The sequence below is a fragment of the Felis catus genome, chromosome D2 (genome assembly GCF_018350175.1).
Source record: "Felis catus isolate Fca126 chromosome D2, F.catus_Fca126_mat1.0, whole genome shotgun sequence".
Classification (NCBI taxonomy): domain Eukaryota; kingdom Metazoa; phylum Chordata; class Mammalia; order Carnivora; family Felidae; genus Felis; species Felis catus.
The window spans coordinates 60,402,520-60,423,557 of NC_058378.1; the positions used below are offsets into that span (position 1 = coordinate 60,402,520).

The 21,038-nt window shown below is 44.9% G+C and overlaps 1 long non-coding RNA gene across 1 annotated transcript; it reads right to left on the reverse strand.

Annotated features, from left to right (window-relative positions):
- Positions 1-3,212: 3,212 nt before the first annotated feature.
- On the reverse strand, positions 3,213-9,271 carry LOC123380891. The gene is made up of 3 exons (XR_006587259.1): positions 7,635-9,271; positions 3,987-4,140; positions 3,213-3,847 (listed from the first exon to the last, which is right to left on the reverse strand). It is a non-coding gene; the product is annotated as an uncharacterized LOC123380891 (long non-coding RNA).
- Between the last annotated feature and the right edge of the window lie 11,767 nt (positions 9,272-21,038).

Below are 21,038 nucleotides of genomic sequence, written 5' to 3' on the forward strand. Positions count from 1 at the left end.
TTCCCCAGTCTCTCTGGGAAGGGGTCAGCCCCTCAGGCTTATCCAGGGCTACGGATACTCTTCAGCTTCATGGAAGTCCTGAGGTGACGCATCTGCATGGCCAAGTCCTGAGATGGCTCCTCAGCCTCATTAAAGCCTAGGAATAAAACCTTTGCCTCATCCAAGGACTTGGATGGCCTTTGTCCTAACCCTCAAGCAAGGTTGTCTACCAACATCAGGACTCAAGCTACTGGCCCTTAAGCCACTGCTCTTCCCAGAGGCCCAGAACTGGGGACTGGTCATCCTTGGCCTCTACTTCAGCCCCTTCCTGCTTGGGAGGGGCTCCTCCTCCTCTTCTACGTTTTGAAGCTGGACCCATTCTGGATCCCCAGAGAGAAGCTGGAAATGGACAAAAGTGGGAATCTGTTTTGTATTCACAATCCTGCTGACTCATGGTTGTTTCTTCTCAGCTTAAGATTTGGCTTGGGTATCCATGCTCAGAGGAGAAGGAATTATACTTAGTAGGCCCCTGGGGGTATGGACAGAAAAAGGGGACCAGATTTTTCATTGGAGTTGTATGACTCAAGGAAGTTCCTCAGGGCCACCCACAAGAAGAGCCTTCAGGTAGGGAACTACCCAGCCTGGAAACTCCTAGGGGAAAAGTAGGCTTAGATGGAAAATTTCACCTGCTCTTACAGACTGGGCACTTATTTGCTGTTGTCTTTGTTTATGCCCTACCTCCAGTGTAGGAGGGGCAAGTGATCCCAAACCATGTGTCAGGACTTTGGAGAATAGCTTAGGGATGTAGATATCATCGTGTGGGTTCTGGTGGAGTGTGTGAGAAGGTCATCAGAGAGACGACCCAGTGTGGTCTTCCTGAGTAAGAGGACTCTGAATAGGTACATGGAGATCCCAAGTCTGAGGTCTTTGGTGGGTAGGGAGTGTTCTAGGGCCAGAGATAGAGAAGATCCCTGAACAGGATGTTGGGACCTGGGGAAATGGGAGATCTAAGAGTGAAGTCTTTGATCTTGGGCATCTAGGTAAAGAGGGTAGTTCTAGGGCTAAAGGTTTTGAGCAGTGGACAAGGTCCCAGGTCCATAGCCCCTAGACAGGAGGAGGCAGGAGGGCCTGAGGTCCCTGGGTAGGTGAGGAATAGGACCCTAAACCAAGGGTAGGAGCATTTCCACAGGGATGCCTCACCTTTGGAGATCTCTGACATTCACTTGGCAGTAGCCCCTAGAAAGATTGAAGGTGAAGGTAAAGGTAGGCAAGACCAGAATGCAGTCTGGGCAAAGGAAAGAAAGCAAAGTCTCAGGCTCCTCTATCTGTTTATGTATGGGGACCAATCCCTTGTTCATCTCCCTACTGCCTACCCATATTCCCAGCCCCAGCCCCATACCTCCCCTCCCTCACCAGGGGATCCACTGTTTGAACACAGACTACAGGTTCTATGCCACCAATGACGGACCACAGGACTAGAGCGACCATCGTCTTCTCCAGCCAACAAAAGCCAGAAACCAGAGCCCCACCCCTCCTTCTCCATGTGACCTGTAGGAAATTGGACCTCATGTCTAGGGTGAGCCAGTGTCCAAACCACTCCAGCTTTCCTCCCATATACTAGTCTAGCCCTAGGCCTGGTCCTGGCCACCTGTCACTGAGACTGTTAACAGTGGGTTCCAGGGGCACTTGGGTGGCTCACTTGGTTAGGCGTCCAACTCTTGGTTTCAGCTTAGGTCACAATCTTACTATTGGTGAGTTCGAGCCCTGAGTTTTTGGGCTCTGCACTGACAGCGTGGAGCTTGCTTGGGATTCTACCTTTCCCTCTCTCTCCACCTCTCTCTCTCTCTCTCTCAAAATAAATAAATAAACTTAAAATTAAAAAAAAAAAAAAACACAGTGGGTTTCAAGGTGGTGTCCCTGTCTCCTCAAATCTAACCTTGCTTGTCCAGAGTACTATAACAAGCAAATCTAATCAAGCTCAATATTCAATGTAAAGGCCAAACACAACTCTTTCTTCACAACTGGCCCTGCCTCTCCTTCCAGCCTTCTCTCCAGTCATTTCCTCCTCCCACTCTCTGAAGAATATATTATGCTTTGAACTATTTGTAGTTCCTTGAACTCACCAAATTCCCCTTCACTCTGTCTCGTGCTTACCAAGTTTTTCACTCTCTTCTCTGCCTCACCTAAACCCTTTAACATATGCTTCGAATGTCACCCCATCTCCTAAGACTTCTCTACTTACCCCTGATAGATTTAGTTGCACCTTCTCCTGTTCCCCCACAGTTCTTGGTACATACTTCTAAAACAGCATTTATCAAACTATCTTGTGATTTCCTAGTTATTTGTTTGTCTCCCTGATTAGTATATAAGTTCCTAGAAGGCCAAGACCATAATTATTTGTATTTTTGTATCATCAGCATGCATCACAGTACCAGGGGCATAGTAACTTTGATTATAGATGCAGGAACTGACTGGTCCCTATGGCCTAGGGTGAGAAGGGATTAGTTTATAGGCTTTAGGGATTCTCTGACTTTCTTCCCTTCTTCCCTTAGGCCAGACTCACTGTTTGGTTGACCCAGACCTGAAATTGATGGAAATAGGTCAGCTGGATCTGAAGGAAGAATAAGACTACCTGGGGCAATAGGGCGGGGTGAGGTGGGGGTGGGGGGAGTCACTGAACCAGGCCTATCTTGGGAGTTGGGGTGAAGGTGGAAGGAATGGATGTCACTGTATTACCCAGGGCCCCCTGATCCCTAAACCAAGAAAGGAAGGTAGTGGGAAAGCCTGGGTCAGTGAGGTTTTCAGGGAGGGATGGGTGGCAGGGACTAGTGGGGGTTGTAGGGTGAGGTAAAAAAAAACAAAACAAAAACAACTGAGGATTAATTCCCACATTGAACATGGCCATCAGGGAACTTGTCCTTAGGAAATGTGCAGATGTACCAGAATTTGGTTCACAATTCTCTGCGTGGTCAGGGAAAGAGAGGGAGTCAGAGAGTGAGAAGGGGGCAGCTCTGGACCCCCAGGTCCATAGGGAGCCCCCCCACCCCCCATCCCCCGCCCCTCAAGCTGGAATGCCTGGCAGCTTTACTGCTCTGGAAAAAAGGGAAGAAAAGTCCTGAGTGGCCCCCTTATGCCTCTAGTCAAGTGTCTTCTTAGGCACAGGCTCCCCCTGGTGGTTACTCTTATCATCGCCATCTCCTCCTCATTACCTTCAAACATGCACACGCTTGCCCATTTATTGACTAAGGACTAAGGAAGCCTCTGGAGGTGGTAAATTAAGAAGGAGAAGGACGAGAAGATCAGGGTAGAATTCAGGGAGCAAAATCATGGAAGGAGAAAGGACTACCTTGGACTTGTAATAGGATAGTATCATTCAGAAGAGGTCCTGAGTTGCCAGAATGCTTCCTCTCTAGGATTGGAACACTGCCAGCCTGACCTGGATAATTTAGTCCAACTGGGGAGAAAGTTGAAGACACAGCAGAGTTTCCTGGGAAAGCACAGTAAGGTTATATTTTATATGAATTTGAAATATAGGAATAAGATGTCAGGCCTTATTCAGAATCGATAGTTTTACTTTATGCACAAAATGTGAAATGGAGGTGAATCTCCCCAAATAAAAACTTTTTCAAGAATCACAATTGCATAGCTAATAGATGGTGTGAATTGCATACTGTGCTTACTTACATTGTTACCCCCATGGGTCCCCATTTCTGTCAGTAACCAAAATTCAGGCGGGGAAGGTGGCTGAATCAGGCCGTGAGATCATGGCTGAGCGGCCAGAGTCACTCACCAGTTGTAGGTAGAAGTCTTGGAACAGCTTTCCTCTAATTGCCAGAGGGAAGGCCTGGGTCTGGCTCTGAAGTCTCTGCTTTGGAGCAAGAACAAAGATAAGGAGAGACAGTCAGAGAGATGAGCAAGAGGGTGGGACTGGAGGATGGGATTGGACCAGGAGACAGACAGATGTGAATGGGGAAAGAGGCCTGGGAGAGGCAGGGAAATGCACTTACTCCGGGGAGCAGAGGAAGCTCTCAGTGTGAATGGTGTGAGGATTGAGGAAGGGGCAGTTAGGGGCGTCTCTTGGAGCCTCTTGCCAGAATTATAACCAAAGTGTAGAGCCAGCAAGACAGCTGGTCTAGGTCTGATCTCTGAGTTTTCCATTATCTGGTAAATAAAGGAAAAAGGGAGGAGCTGGGATGAGCCAGGGAAGGGGAATGAGAGGGTGACCTTCTCCAATGAGGATGGCCCACCTCATCCTGCCCCCCCCCCCCCCCCACCAGCTGAAGGTTCTGGAGGAGCAGACTGCCCAGGTCTTTCGTAAGTCTCAGGTCTTCAGGCTTCAGCAACCTGATTCCAAAGTGACATGAAGTGATCCCAAAGTCTCTATTATCTTTGGTTTGTAGTGAGGAAAAATGGGGAGAAGTGGACGTTGCCTCCAGAAACAGCCCTATGCTGGCTCCAGGAGCAGCCTGGAGCCTTGAAATGAAAGGACAGGGTTTCCCCAGCAGAGGTGGACAGAGCCTTGATGCTGGGATTGGAAGGCTACAGTGGGGGAAAGGAATGAAAGGCTGAGAGGAGTTAGAGGGGCAGACAGGATCCAGAGCCAGGTCAGTGTGCTGGCCTTGGCCCAGGACACTGACCTGGATGTAACTGAAATCATTGTCCAAAGGGGACCATTGTCCAAATCAAGTGACCACTCATCACTACCTAGATTGGCTCACTGTTCTCATGACCCCTTTAGGGATAGTGGAGGGTTAGTGTGAGATACAAAATTTATGAGGAGCTTAGCAGAGGGAGAAAGGATACATCAGTGACCCACTTTCCCCATCTATTATACTGATCAGGCCCTAGAGAGTTCCCCAGCAAGTAGGTCTCCCATGTAAATGTTGGGAAAGGGAAGGACATAAGGTGGCCTTTACAGGGTATAAGGGAAGGGCTGCTTCAGAAGAGGAGATGGAATGGCTCCAAAGTAGAAAGTTTGGAAGTATATGGCCAAAAGGGATCAAACTAGAGGACACTCAGACAGCGTGGCAAACATGGGTTGGATTTCCTAGAATTTTGTGGTTTCTCCAATAAAAGTTTTTCCTTGCAGAATGCAGCACCTTCTCAGGTGACCCTAGATATTTCTGAGACCTTGAGGGGTTGTATGTTTTGTTTTAATGACAAGTTTAACTGAAGGTAGGAGTAGGCTCTTGATTCCATATTTGTTGTTCCTGTTAGTCTTGTCCATCATCCGCTTAATTATCAGCAGTCAGACCCTTAACTCAAACAGGGTTCCTGTGCTCGGCGTGAGCGAAAGCCAGGAAGAGAATCTGTGGTCAATCCATTTCTTCTCCTGTGAACAGTATTTTGGAAGCAGAGCTCAAGGGGTCATGTGGGTGGGGACAGCCAAGGAGCCATCAAGATAGCAAAAGGAGAGCAACTCTCAGTCCTAAGTCTGTCCTTCCCAGCTCTGTCCCCCAGCTTCTATTCTCCATCACCACCCTGTCAAGCCCTGGCCACCCCTTTCCGTTCCTCACATATCTCACTCACATCATTCCTCAGTCTCTGAAAGTCATGGATTTTAAGCTTGTGTATACTGATGGTCAAACCCACTGATTCCACCAGCGCCCTGAAATTCTTCAAAATTGAATGCAGTAAATCCTCTGTATAATAAACTCTGTTGATGTCCCAATATCCTCCAGCTGGGTATTCACAAATGGGGTAGTGTTACAACAGTAGGATCTGGAGCCGGGGGTGGGGGGGGTGGGGTGGGGGTAGCCCATTCCACATCTGCCACAATGTCTGTGCCTCCTTGTCCACTATTTCTGGGATGCTACAGAGAAACTGTGGCCCCCCTAACGGTATTCCAAGTTTCTCTGATTCCAAATCCACGTGACTAATCCTAGGAAAGGGGGAATTAGGAGTTGACCCTACTAGGACCTCCTCAGAATGAGATCCCTTGTGCTTAGTGGCTCTTTTAAAAATCTTTCCCTAAGGGGGCTGTTCCTGCATGAGACTGAGGAAACAGAGGTGAGAATAACAATTGGGAGATGCTCAGTTTCAGCCATCTCAGAGGTAAGGAGAAAACTGAGTGGTTACCCTGGTCGATATCTTCAAGCCGACCTAAGAGGAGAGGAGACAGAGCCAGGCTGCTGGCTGCCCTTTCATTCTGTGGACCGGGGCTAGAGAAGTTCTCCAGGTTTCTGAAAGTTTCAAACCTTCCCCAGACTGGTAACTTGGTAGCATTGGGTCTCTTTCCCCACAGGATCAACCATACAACATTTAGAAGGAAGATGCCGTGCAATTGTCTTTAGAGAGATGTTAACAGGGGAAGCAATGAGTGTGGTGCCCCACTCAGCGTCCGCTCTAGAGGCGTGATAAGCCTGGAGAATGGGTAGACAGTTGGCAGGCTGAGGCTCTTCCAGCCTGTAGGAGGGAAGAAAGTGGGCATGAAGGATGAACAAGCCTTGCATGGCTCCTGGTTCAGGAAGAGAATCCTGAGAGAGAGGAGAGAGAGAGAGAGAGAGAGAGAGAGAGAGAGAGAGAGAGAGAGAGAGAGAGAGAGAATGAATCTGAATTGTTAGGCCCTTGCAAGAAAAGAGAATACAGAGCTTAGAGAGCTAGCTTAGGATTCAAAAAAGGACCCTTCTGGGGGCTTCACCCTGATGGCTTCCCTAGCATAGTGAAACACCTCTCAGTCCCACTTTATGATCATATGGGGGTTCATTTTCAAAAAAGTGTTTAACAATGTTATTCATTAACATCTGGGAGCTAGCAGAAGACAAACGGGAGTAGGCAAAACTGGAACCAGGCACCCTGCTTGCCTCACTAGCCTTTGAGGCCGAGACTCCTCTGCCTTCCCCGCTCCAAATCCTGACATGAACTGGACACAATGCCTTCATTCTGTTCTATAGAGAACAGCGGTCTGGATTCCGCTGATGCTGACCCTTCCCTGCCCACCAGCATTTGTACACCTGTTTCAATTTAAAGGCTCTGTGGGGACCAGGCTGGGAATTAAAGGTATTTACCATCATAAAGGAGCTTCTTAAAGTAGAGACAGATTTCTCCTTTCAGAGAAATTAAATTGGAGGCACTTGCATTGTGTCGAACCCTGGTCCCCAAAAGATACATCTATTGAGAACCTCAGACTGTGATCTTATTTGGAATAAGTGTCCTTGCAGATGTAATTAAGGTAAGGATCTCAAAAAGAGGTCATCCTAGGCCAGGATAGGCCCTAAATCCAAGAGGAAGTAGGCTCCTAAGACAGAAAAGGAGAAACCACAGAGATAGAGAAGGAGAAGCCTATGTGAAGACAAATGCGGAAATCAGAGTAATAGGTCTACAAGCCAAAGGACACCAAGGATTGTTCCCAGCCACCAGAAGCTAGGAAAGAGGCATGGGACAGATTCTCCCTTAGAGCCTCCAGAACAAACCAACCCTGTGGACACCTTGATTTTGAACTTCTGGCCTCTAGAACTGTGAGAGAATAAATTCCTGTTGTTTTAAGAAACAAAGTTTACAGTTAATTTGTTACAGCAACTCTAGAAAGTTAATATACATCCAAAGGATGAGATCAGGTCTCCCTAAGGATGAGGTGTATAATTTGGGTGGAGGCTATCCTTTTTGTGTCAGAGTCATGACAGCAAGAAAGGGAGATAATTGCAGGAGACTCCCACCAGGCTAAGGCTGAGGTCAAGCCTTAGGCCATGAACTTGACTTGCTGGCAGAGCTGCTCCCTGCACTTGCCCAAGGTGGTCTAATGCTGCTGCCCAGGATCTGAACTCTTAGTCCAACCGGTCCCTCTTCTTAGGAAGCTAAGAGACAAGGTCCCCATTGCTCTGCAGAACCTTCTTTGAAACTTTGGTTGCTAGGAGAGGAGCCAGGAACAACAAAGAGGAACCAGGCCTTGGTGTTGACCGTGGGAAAAGGACCTGGCTTTGACCTCCGCCCAGGAAGGCACTGCTCTGCCAGGCCAAGCTGAGGCCACAATCCTGGGGACTCCTTGGATAACTTCCACCCTTCCCAGTGCGCGCACACACACACACACACACACACACACACACACACACAATGGGAGAGCATTTCACATGTCAAAGGACCTCCCTATCAGTCACTTCATCTCATGTTCCTAACATCTAAAGCCCACAGGACAGGGGTTATGGTGCCCACATTACAGATGAGAAAACTAAGCTGCAAACTGGCAAGCTGGATCCCTGGATAATAAGCAAGACCCAGGACTATAAAGGAGACAGGTCTGCAGGCTTTAGGCCAGTGCCCTTCCTCTTCCCCCAGGGATGTGGGTAACCCCATTCAGCTCCAGGATAGGATCCCCCAGCCATGAGTGGAATGCCCTAGCAGCAGAATTTTAACTTTGGACTTGGGGAAGAAGTCCCTAAGGTGTATGAACAAAAGACTAAGAGCATTGAGATATGTAAACCAAAACAGGTACATGTAAAATTACATCCCTCCATTTTAATTAGACCTGACCTTCAAGAGAGCCTGCCTGCCCACTCAGATTTGTGGCATCCCTCTACCCTTTCATGCACTCTGAACTGTTTGAAGTGTACCTGGAGATTCCCTGGAGTCTCCTTGTGGAGACTCACAGGGATTTAATCCTGCCTTCACCACCTATTGCCTGTGTGTGTAACCCTAAATAACTTTTATAACCTCTCTGAGCCTCAACTTCCTCAGTCACAAAATAGGAAAAGTAATGGTATCTGCCTTATAGGATAGTTTTGAGGATTAAAAGAGAGAATGAATGTGGCAAAAACTACTGTAAATTGTAAATTCTATACATAGCACTTGGAGGGTACTCATAGTTAGGAAACTCAGGGATCTCTAAGGTCAGTTTCTCTAACTCTGTTTTACACAGAAGGAAACTGAGGCTTGGAGGTTAAGTGACTGAGAAAAGTTCACAAAGTACAGCAGAATTGTATCATACAAAGGGGTTAGTTTCTAAAGTCAATGTATTGGTCAAAAATTGAATATAGTTAAAACATGAAAATGTCTTAAATCATCCGTAAAATAAAGCCAACCTCTCAGTAAGTCCCCCTCAGCTAGTTTGGAACCGATTGCTGCTTCAAAGCTTAAGCACCAGATTTGGAATTTGGCTTGCTTTTAGGGTCCATATTGTGTGGAAAATGCTTGAATCAATGAACTCACACTTAGTATGATGCCATCTTCCTTCTCGCCCTGCCAGTTATTTAAAATGGAATGGCTCACGGGGTGCCTGGGTGGCTCAGTTGGTTGAGCATCCAACTTCAGTTCAGGTCATGATCTCACAGTTCATGAGTTCGTGAGTGTGAGCCCCTCATTGGGCTCACTGCTGTGAGGGCAGCACCCACTTTGGATCCTCTGTCCCCCTGTCTCTCTGCCCCTTCCCCACTCAAGCGTGCTTTCAAAAATAAATGAAAACATTTTTAATTAATTAATTTAAAATAAAATGGAATGGCTCTCTGCTCAGGGCGCATAGCTGTACTGGCCCTCAGTTAAAGCCCATGGTGCAGCTCCATTGTGGTTAAAGCAAGATTCAAACCTAATAGCTATGCCTCCCTCCCAAGCATTTGTTCTTCCAGCTAGGGTGTCCTGACTGTCACCAGTGTGGGCCCTCTTTTTCCTGAGTCTGCTTTGGGTCGCTCACCCACTCACAGCCACTTCCCAGACCCATCCCTCTCATTTTCAATCAGCTCAAACAAGGATTCCGGCACCAGCTTTTGATGCTCTGATAATCTAATATATAAAAAGAAATATATAGTTGGTCTTTGTCCCCATTTCTGGCACAGAGCTCCTAAAACTCTTGGAATTTCCTAAGTGATAAAGAGCAGTAAATGTGTCTTGAGATTCATAACAAACCTCTTTCAACTACACCTGAGTTTATGTTAATGCGGTGACTTCTGGAAAGTACCTAAGGCTGAGGGCTGGTTGCCAGGGGAACCAGCCAAGTGACTGGAGGTTGGCACTTTCGGTCTCCCCCCCCACCTCCCCCCCACCACCACCACCACTAGGGGAGGATGAGGAACTGGAGGTTGAATTAGTCACCAATAGCCAATGATTTAATCAATCACACTTCAGTAATGAAGCCTCCATTACTTTTAGTTTGGTGAACTGGAATGCATCTTTGTGCCAGGAAGGTGATGTACTCCAAACTCCACAGGGACAGAGTTCTTGTGTTCCAGACTATTCTGGACTTTGTCCTATGTATCTCTTTATCTGGCTGTTCATTCATATCCTTTAATATCCTTTGCAATAAACTGGTAATCTAGTAAGTAAACTGGTTTCCTGTGTGCCACTCTAGCAAATTAGTCAAACTGGAGAGAGGATCATGGGAATATCCAATTTATATTTAGTCTTCTAGGTATTAAAAAAAAAAAAAAAAAAAAAGGATGGGAGGGCCTGGCTGGCTCAGTCCACAGAGCATACAACTCTTGATCTCAGGGTTATGAGTTCAAGTCCCATGCTGGGTGAAGAGCTTATTTTAAGATAAAATAAAATACATTAAGTATAGCCAGTCCATCAGAAGCACAGGTTAACCACCTAGACTTTTTCCTGGTGTCTGAAGTGGGGGGCAGTCTTGTGGGACCAAACCCTTAATCTGTGGGATCTGATACTATCTTCAGTGAGATGGCATCGGAATTGAGTTGAACTGTAGGACACCCAGCTGGTGTCATAGAATTGCTTGGTGGGGTTGAAAAACAAAACAAAACAAAACAAAACAAAATAAAACAAAAAAACACTTAATGAAGATGACCATGGAGGGCAATCTAATGTTGATCCCCCAGCAAGGACCTGAAGTCTTGGGGCGACAGGATGATAGTACACTACTAGAACTCCTCAACCCCCCTAGTTCCACTGCAGGCTGCCTCCACTTTGCCTAGGAGGTTGGATTGGACTTTTCTGATGAGATCCCATCCATAGAAAGTGTTTATATCCATGTCCTAGGAGGTAAAAGGAGTAAGATGAGGATACCAAGAATAAGGAGAAGTTTGAGGGAAAGCATTTCCCCAACCAAAAATGATCCCTAGGGAAAAGGGACAGAGAAATGAGATTGGATGGGCTGGGGTCTTACATCTGTGACTGTGATGCCTGGAATCTGAGTGTGATGAGGCTCTCCAGGAGGCTGGGATTCTGGAATGGGGATGGGATCTGAGTCTGGGACACCAAGGGAAACTCCCAGGGGTGGAGGGAGAGGGAGAGTTGAGTCTGGAGGATGGACTTGGGGAGGAGGGAAGGTTTTACATGTTATTTCTGAAGGAGTAGCCACCGTAGGAAATGACCTCATGCAGCTGCCTATTGCTTATGAAGCTGCAGATGTTCTAGCCCCTGGGGAGATAAGGCAGGAGGACAAGGGGAAAAAAACTCAAGGCCAGGTCATAATGCAGAGAGGTTCAGAGAATCAGGAGAGGAGAATGGGGTAGAAGATAGGTGGAGGTGAGGGAGTTAGGAGGGGAAGGGTGGAGATGGGGAGTCAGGGATGAAGGAAAATGGAAAAGGGTCACGGGCAAATGAGAAGAACCAGGGTATGAGCAGGAGTTGGGTTTGGGGAGCTCTGGGTAATGAAAGTGGGTGGTTCTTGGAGGAATGAGGCCCAGATAGTCAAAGCGAGGAGCAAATTGCACAAGGTATGGCAGAGTCCCGGGTTAGGATGGGATCTCTCTGAGGAGACCAGAGGTGGCTTCTGGCCTCAGGGACCAGCTTTTGAATAGGAGAGGTGGACACTGGGTAAGGGAAGGGCAACAAGCAAAAGGAGTATGGTCATGGCCACCAGGAAGCAGGCAGGCAGGTGGTGCTGGGAACTGGACTGATAGAACAAACAGCCCTGCAGAACTCACAGAGCAGCCAGACAAGCTGAAATCAGATAGGAAGAGCAGCAGACTGGAGATGGAAGGCAAATGCCAGGCCCAGTTATGTAGCCAGCCTCAGATTTCAAGACCTGGGAGAAAGATAGGAGGGAATGTGGTCTGAGCCTTCAGCCAGACATCTGGGTAGCTCCTCATAGTCCTACGTCCTGTGTGTGCAGGGCAGGGAAGGGCGGTGGCAGGGGAGGCCTCTGGAGGCCAGAGCTCCCTTTATCTTCCTGTAGATGTCCCACTGGCTGTCCTTGTTTTTTATGCTGTCAGCAAGTTTAGGTCTAGGTGGGGGAGGAGGCAGAGTGATGAGGCAGAATGGACCCAATTAGCCAGCACCTGTTGAGGAAAGAGGGGACAGTCTGCCCCGTGCTCCTTCCTTACACCATCCAGAAAGCATCCTAATGCCCTGACATGGGATAGTGGGTGCTCCAGAACCCTGCTGCTTTGTTGCTAGACTATCCAATGTAATTCACAATTTCCTAGTTCCCAACTCTACTATCCTCTACTCCAGTCCTCCCACGTGTCCCATTTCAGGGTCCCATCCATTCCCACTTCTGTGGGCCTCGAAGCATCCTCTAGGGCAACCTCCTGGCAATGAGCTAGCTGGGAGAGGGAAAGTGGAGGGACTATGTCTGATCTGACGGGTGATGGGGACAGAGAAGTCCTAGCCACTACCCACCCATCCCCACCCCCAATCTCCCAGACTTCTGGGCATATCAAATGGCTCATCTTTATTGAAAGCTTACTGTGTACCAGGCATTTTCTAAACTCTCTGTCAATTCATCCCCCTAACAATCCTCTAAGAGGTGCTGTTATGATGCCCATTTTAGACATGAGGAAACAGGCTCCAAGAGGTTAAATAACTTGTTCAGTTCGGTTACCTATAAGTGGATGGGCAAGGATCCAAAACAGCGGCATCTATAGCAAAAGCCCATGCTCTGAACCACTGTGGTGTGTTTACTCCAAGGATCCCTGTTTTACTTCCTGACACCTGTGTCCTCTCAGTTCCTCCAAACCTCAACAGTTGCCTTCCATCCTTCCCACTCATCACTCCCCATATTTAGTGAGCAGCCACGCTGTATCTATTCTCCTCCTTCTTGCCCCAGTCCTACCACAGGTGCCCTAATTCAGCTCTAATCAGGTCTTTGTTACTTCCCACCAGGAGTCTGTCTCTTTTGTGGTTAGTGTTGTTAGAAAGGTAGCATGAGTACATGAAAGGAAATTTGAAAATAGCAAAGAGAAGAAAAATTCAGTTAGAATCCAATCATCTTGGGGTGCCTGGGTATCTCAGTCAGTTAAGTATCTAACTCTTGATTTTGGCTTAGGTCATGATCTCCTGGTTCATGTGGGGTGCCTGGGTGGCTGACAACACGGAACCTGCTTGGGATTATCTCTCTCTCTCAAAATAAATAAACATTAAAAAATATTTTTTTAAATAAAGAATCCAATCATCTTATTACGACCATTGTACATTCTTCCCATGAGTTTTTCCAAGGCATAGGCCTTTTTACATAATTATAGCCACTAGTTTTTATCCTACTTTTTCAGTTAACATTTATCATAAGTGGGTTTTTTTTTTTTCACATTCTTTTAACCTCTTGGTAAACATAATTCTGATGGCTGTGTTGCATTCCACTATTAGGATGTCTGAGTTAACCAAGCCATTCTCCTACCCATCACTGTCTGAAGTTTCCCAATTTTCTGTATTACAAGTGATGCTGTGGTTCCCAGAAATGGAATTAATGGGTCAAATGATGTGCACATTAACACAAGTTGCTTTTCTGGGAGATTAGCTCACTCAAAGTGTATGATATTCTAGTCTCTTCACATCTTTCCCAGCATTAAGACTGTTGAACATCTTTGCTTCTTTCGTATGATCCCATTTATGTACTTTAAAAACAGGCAAAACCAGTCACGGGGTTAACAATCAGTACAGTGGTTACCCTTGGAAGAGAAGGGTCATGAGGAAGACTTCTGGGGTGTTGGTAATGTTCTACTTCTCGCTCTCAGCGCTGGTTACAGAGTGTGCACAGTTTGAGAAGATTGTCAAATTGTACATGTATGATACGTGTACTTTTCTGTATGTTATACTTCAATACAAAGTTTACCAAGCACACCAAAAACACAAGCAACAGTAAACAAAAAACGATCCTTTGGATTTCATCAAGGTATACAACTTGTGCTTCAAAAGACACCCTCAAAAAAGCGAGGGGCACCTGGGTGGCTCAGCCTGTTGAGCATCTGACTTCAGCTCAGATCATGATCTTGCAGTTCATGAGTTTGAGCCCCGTGTCTGGCTGTCTGCTGTCAGCCTGTCAGCGCAGAGCCTGCTTCTGATCCTCTGTCCCCCTCTGTCTGCCGTCCCCCACGCTTGTGCTCTCCCAAAAATAAAGAAAAATATTGAGAAAAAAAAGTGAAAAGACAACCCCCAGAATGGGAGAAAATATTTGTAAATCATATATCTTGAAAAAGACTTGTGTCCAGACTATATAAAGAACTCTTAAAACTCAATAATAGAAAAACAACTCAATTAAAAATGGGCAAAAGGTATGAATAGATATTGCTCCAAAGAAGATGTACCTATGGCTAGCAAGAATGACAAGATAGATAGATGCATCATCAGTCACCCAGGGAAATGCAAATCAAAAGTACAGTAAGATACCACTGAGCACACTCCAGGATGGCTATAATTAAAAAGACAAAATTAACAAGTGTTGAGGAGAATATAGAGAAATTTGAGCTTTCATACATTGCTGATGGGAATGTAAAATGGCACAGCCACTTCGGAAAGCAATCTGGCAGGTACTCAAAGGTTAAACATAGACTTACCATACGACCCAGCAATTCCACTCCTAGGTATACGCTCAAGAGAAATCAAAATATGTGTCTACACAAATATGTGTACACGGATGTTCACAGCAACATTATTCATAGTAGCCAAAAAGTAAAAACAACCCAAATGTCCATCAGCTGATAAATGGATAAATAAAATGTAGTATATCCATACAATGGAATATTACTCAGCAATAATAAGAAATGGAATTCTGGTACATGCTACAATATGGGTGAATCTTGAAAATATGCTAAGTGATGAAGGCTAGTCACAAAAGACTATATATTATATAATTTCACTTATACGACACGTCCAGAATAGACAAATTTATAAAGACATAAAGTAGATCAGTAGTTGCCTGCAGCTGGAATAGTGGGCAGGATATGTTGAGTGACTACTAATGGGTATGGTTTTCTTTTTGGAGTGATGAAGATGTTTTAAAATATCGCTGTGGTGCTGGTTGTACAACACTATGAATATACTAAAATCCATTGAATTATACACTTTAAAGTTTATTTATTTATTTTGAAAGCGAGAGAGCATGAGCAGGAGAGGGGCAGAGAGAGAGGGAGAGAGAGAGAATGGCAAGCAGGCTCCAGGCTGTTAGCACAGAGCCCAATGCGGGGCTCAACCTCATGAACCCATGAGATCACGACCTGAGTCAAAATCAAGAGTTGGACACTTAATCAACTGAGCCACCCAGGCGCCCCTGAATTACACACTTTAAATCAGTGAATTGTGGGGTGCCTGGGTGGCTCATTTGGCTGAGTGTCCAACTTCGGCTCAGGTCATGATCTCACAGTTTGTGAATTCGAACCCCATGTTGGGCTCTCTGCTGTCAGTGAGGAGCCTGCTTCAAATCCTCTGCCCCCCTCTCTCTGCACCTCCCCCACTTGTGCATATTCTCTCTCTCTCAAAAATAAATAAACATTTAAAAAACAAAAAATAGGGTGCCTGGGTGGCTCAGTTGGTTAAGTGTCTGACTTCAGCTCAGGTCATGATCTTGCAGTTGATGAGTTCGAGCCCTGCGTCTGGCTCTGTGCTGACAGCTCAGAGCCTGGAACCTGCTTCAGATTCTGTGTCTCCCTCTCTCTCTGCTTCTCCCTCGCTCATGCTGTCTCAAAAATAAATAAACATTAAAAATATTTTTAGGGGCACCTGGACAGCTCAGTTGGTTAGGCGTCCGACTTCAGCTCAAGTCATGATCTCATGATTTGTGAGTTCCAGTCCCACATTGGGCTCTGTGCTGACAGCTCAGAGCCTGGAGCCTGCTTCGGATTCTGTGTCTCCTTCTCTCTCTCTGCCCCTCCCCCACTTGTGCTGTCTCTCTGTCTCTCAAAAATAAATAAATGTAAAAAAAAAATTGAAAAAAAATTTTTAAATTATGTCTCAATAAAGCTGTTATATACATATATATCTATACAGGTACAGATATACTTTGTTTTAATGTACCAGGAAAAACACCGTCATTAGTTTAATAGACAAAAAAGAGCCATATTATTTTAATACACAGTTATTTGATTGCTATATTTCTTCTTCTTTTTTTTAATTTTACTTATTTAAGTAATCTCTACACTCTATGTGGCGCTTGAATTCATGACCCGGAGATCAAGAGTCACATGCTCTTCTGACTAGGCCAGCCAGGTGCCCGTACTATATTTATTTTTAAGCTTATTTATTTATTTTGAGAGAGAGAGAGGGAGGGAAGGGCAGAGAGAGAGGGGGAGAGAGCATCCCAAGCAGACTCCATACTGTCAGAGCAGAGCCCGAACTTATAAACCATGAGATTGTGACCTGAGCCAAAATCCAGAGTTAGACACTTAACTGAACCACCCAGGCGTCCCAAAGAGAGAGAGAGAGAGAGAGAGAGAGAGAGAGAGAGAGAGAATCTTAAGCGGGCTCCATACTCAGTGTGGAGACTGACACAGGGCTGGATCCCAAGACCCTGAGATCATGACCTGAGCCAAAATCAAGAATGGATGCTCAACCAACCGAGCCACTCAGCCAGGCATCCTGTCTCTACTATATTTCTACGAGGTTTAGTCTTCATACTTCCTCCTCTGAAATTGTCCTTTACCTACTTATCTATTGAGAAGCCTCTTTTTCTTTAACTTATTTTGCATTAATTAGTTATACAAAAAGTTATAACTCATCATGTTTGCATAATATGCATAAATATGTATAATTTGTATAATAGTGCATAAATATAGATTTTCCAGAGTATCTGCTTTTTTTGCATGGAGGAGGGGGAGAAAGGAATCTAGTTTGCTTTTTATTTATACACACACATACCAAAGTTGTAAATTTAGTCTGTATGTAGTCAAATTGATCACTCTTGGGACGCCAGACTGGCTCAGTCAGTGGAGCATTGGACTCTTGGTCTCGGGGTCATGAGTTCAAGCCCCATATTGGTGGTAGAGTTTATTTAAAAAAATAAATCAGGGGCGCCTGGGTGGCTCAGTCAGTTAAGTGTACGACTTTGGCTCAGGTCATGATCTCACAGCTTGTGAGTTTGAGCTCCATGTCAGGCTCTGTGCTGACAGCTCAGAGCCTGGAGCCTGCTTGGGATTTTGCATCTCCTTCTCTCTCTGCCCCTCCCCCGCTTGTGCTCTGTCTGTGTCTCTCAAAAATAAACATTAAAAAATTTTTTTTAATAAATTAAAAAATTTGTAATTGATTACTCTTGAGTCCATTTGTTTTTTCTTTTTTATATTGAAGTGAAATTCACTCTTTTCCTTTCTGATTTCTGTGGTATTTAAACTTGCAAGTTTATCCTCCCCACACATACTCTTAGAAGGCTAATGAATACCATTTCATCTATTTTCTTCTAATTTTATTTGCTTGCATTTAATTATTTAATCTTTAATTTTATGATAAGTTGGGATCTTTTTGTTTTGGTTTTCTAAGTTGCTAGCTAAGTTTCTAAGTTGTATGGACTTCATTGCCTCCTAAGTGGTTCCCCTTCTCTAGTCCTATACACCATGCCAAAACTAATCTTTTTAAAAAATAGATCTAACTAGGTCACTTCTCTGCTCAAAAACTGTTGGTGGCTTCCCACTCCAATAAAATTAAGTCAAACTTCTCAGCCTGTCATTCAAAACTCTCTACAATTTAAGAAGACTTGGAGGGCAGTCTTGCTGATGCCTTCTCTGTCATCCCTCAAAGTACACACTATTCCCTTTCTTGACACTGGAAACGGCCACAGTGCCTCCTTTGCTGCTACAGACCTTCTTAACTTGCTTAGTTGTCTTCTCCCTAGACCCTCCTGCTTCAGTATCTTCCCTCAATTTAGAATGTCTGTAGGTCCTCACCAAAATCACCTGCCACGGGTCCACCTCCCTTCAACAATCACAACCAATTTCGCCTTTAGCAAGAAGCCTTTCCAGATCTCTTAGGTCAAAACAAATTTCTCTCCTTATAGGTCTTTATAGCACTTTGTAGGTTTGTAATGCTGCTCCCTGATGTGGGCTTTTTACTCATATTATGGCAAGGTCTAACTTTCCCCTGCTCTGGGAGTTTCTGGAGGGCAGGGACCAGGTCTTAATTATGACCTGCTTTACTGACCTTCACTGACATTTACATTCACTTCCCATTACATTTAGATGAAATTCAAAATCCTTGCTGACTCTATGATCTTGGGCAAGTTCATTGGCTTCTCCTGGCCCTTAGTTTTCCCCCTTAGTTTCTGGCTCTTAGAGTTCTCCTGTTAATGGAAGATAACAACAGTGCCTAAACACAGAATTGTGGTTAGCTTTTAATGAGATCACTGATAGAAGGGATTTCTCACAATACCTGGTACAGAATGGACGTTAACTGCTATCATCGTCGTCGTCGTTGTCGTCATCATCATTGTCGTGGACACCACGGTATTGTCCCATATGGCCTTAGCCTCTCTCTTGTGACCATTTACCCTTGCTAACTAGACTCAGAACCCACTGGTGTTCTATTCTTCCAACCTGCCAAACACCTTCAGCATCAGAACCTGTTTCCTCTATCTGAAATCCTCTTCCCTACGCTCTTCACCTGGTGAAGTCTTCCTCGTCCTTCGTGTATTAGCTGATAGAATTTGGAGAAGACTTCCCTAACACACCAGTTTAAATCGGGCCTCCCTATTATGTATTTATCCTGCTCTATTCAGTTATATCATAAATTGTAACTGCATATATATGTGAACTTTTGTTTAATATGTTTCCTCACTCGGGGTGCTTGGGTGGTTCAGTTGGTTAAGCATCCGACTTCGCTCAGGTCATGATCTCGCGATTTGTGAGTTCGAGGCCCGTGTCAGCCTCTGCGCTGGCAGCTCAGAGCCTGGAGCCTGCTTCGGATTCTATGTCTCCCTCTCTCTCTTTGCCTCTCCCCTGCTCATGCTCTGTCAATCTCTCTCTCAAAAATAAATAAATAATGGGGCGCCAGGGTGGCTCAGTCGGTTGAGCGTCCGACTTCAGCTCAGGTCACGATCTCATGGTTTGTGAGTTCGAGCCCCACGTCAGGCTCTGGGCTGATGGCTCAGAGCCTGGAGCCTGCTTCGATTCTGTGTCTCCCTCTCTCTCTGCCCCTCCCCCATGCATGCTCTGTCTCTCTCTGTCTCAAAAATAAATAAACATTAAAAAATAAAATAAAATAAAAAATAAATACTAAAAAATTTTTAAAAAATGTTTCCTCGCTCAACTGTGTGTGCTAAGTTGTCTTGTTCACTGTTCTATCTCTAGTTCCCGGCATGTTGTAGATGCTCAACAGCATCTTGGCTGCTGAATGAAGAAATAGACAAAGTGGTTTATATAGCAGGTACTCAACACATACTTGAACTTTAATCCAAGTTAACCTTAGACCCTCTGCCATAGTGAAAGCACTCAGACATGGGCTTCAGAGTTGCAAACAGGAGTTTGCAGAGATCATATCTAAATATATAACCAGGAAAAACTCTTCACATGTACAGTAGAAAATAGGGGCACCTGGGTGGCTCAGTTGGTTGGGCATCTGGACTTCAGCTCAGGTCATAATCTCATGGTTCGTGGGTTCAGGCCCCATGTCGGGCTCTGTGCTGACAGCCCAGAGCCTGGAGTCTGTTTCAGACTCTGTGTCTCCCTCTCTCTCTGCCCCTCCCCTGCTTGTGCTCTCTCTCTCTCTGAAAAATGAATAAATATTAGAAAAAATTAAAAAAAAAAAAAGAAAATAGGAACAAAAACATTCATAGAAGTATGAATACTTCTATGATACTTCATGATAGTATTACTTCATGATAGTAAAATCCTAGAAACAACCCAAATGTCCAGTGACAGAAGAATGAAGATCTGTGGTATAGTCCTACCATAGAATATTATACAGACCTCAAGACGAACCACAGCAATACATAATAGGAACCTTACAATATAATACTATGTAAAAATAATAAGCTGCCAAAAATTATATATAGCAGTATTTCTTTATAATAAGTTAAAAAAAAAACCTAACATTAAAAAAAAAAGTTTTAGGAATACAAGTATTGCCCGATTTTCAAAAGTTCATGTTAAAAAAAAAAGTTCATGTTATACCACTTCGCTTTTATGAAAGACCTACATTAGGACCTATTTTCAATAACAGAAAAAAATCTGAAGATTTTCACTTTTATGAAAAAAGGAAAAAAGAGAGTTCAGCGTTTGTTTTGCAGTAAGCCATTACAGAGGCAACACACACCCAGAGCAACAAGAGTGGCCCCACCAAGAAGCTCGGTTCCTGGGAACGACACTCAGCATCTCTGCACCAAACCTCCACAGGTTTGAACTGTGTCTGAGCATTTGTGCTTTATCTCTATTTTGTGCGTCCCTTAGCAAGATGTGTCCTGGGGTATCAGAAAAGCTTGAGTGTGAGTCTTATTTTCTGAGTCTGGGAATGCTCAAAATGTTTTCCATATAAATTAATGATAATTGCTTCTTTGCTTTACACCATTTCATGTTACAGGCTTCATAGGAATGCTCTACTTTCAGATAGTGGGGAAATCTGTACGTATAGTGAAGATAAATATATAAAAAGGATAAAAGAATGACAGAATGATGGGAGGGAGGGGAGGGGAGTGGGATGGAGATGGACCACAGATTTCAGTTATTGCCAAGGTCTTCACTTTCGTGTGATGAGTTTTGAGGACAGTGTTCTAAATAAATAAATGTGTCTTGTGCATGAAGAAATGAAAAGAATGTGTCATGAACCAAAGTCATGATTAATCTAACTCTGTGCATCTGACATCTTTAAAGGGAAAGGGGAGAAATTATGCTTACCTTCTCCAGACAGACTTACTTGTTTGGGAGCAATGGGGAAAAGATTCTTCTACCTCAATCCTCTCTGTGGGGTCTTTTCTCCAGAGACAGTCTCTAGGTTCTCCTCCTGCAGAAGTGAGCCAGTGGGGCAGCAGGGAGGGGAGTAATCCA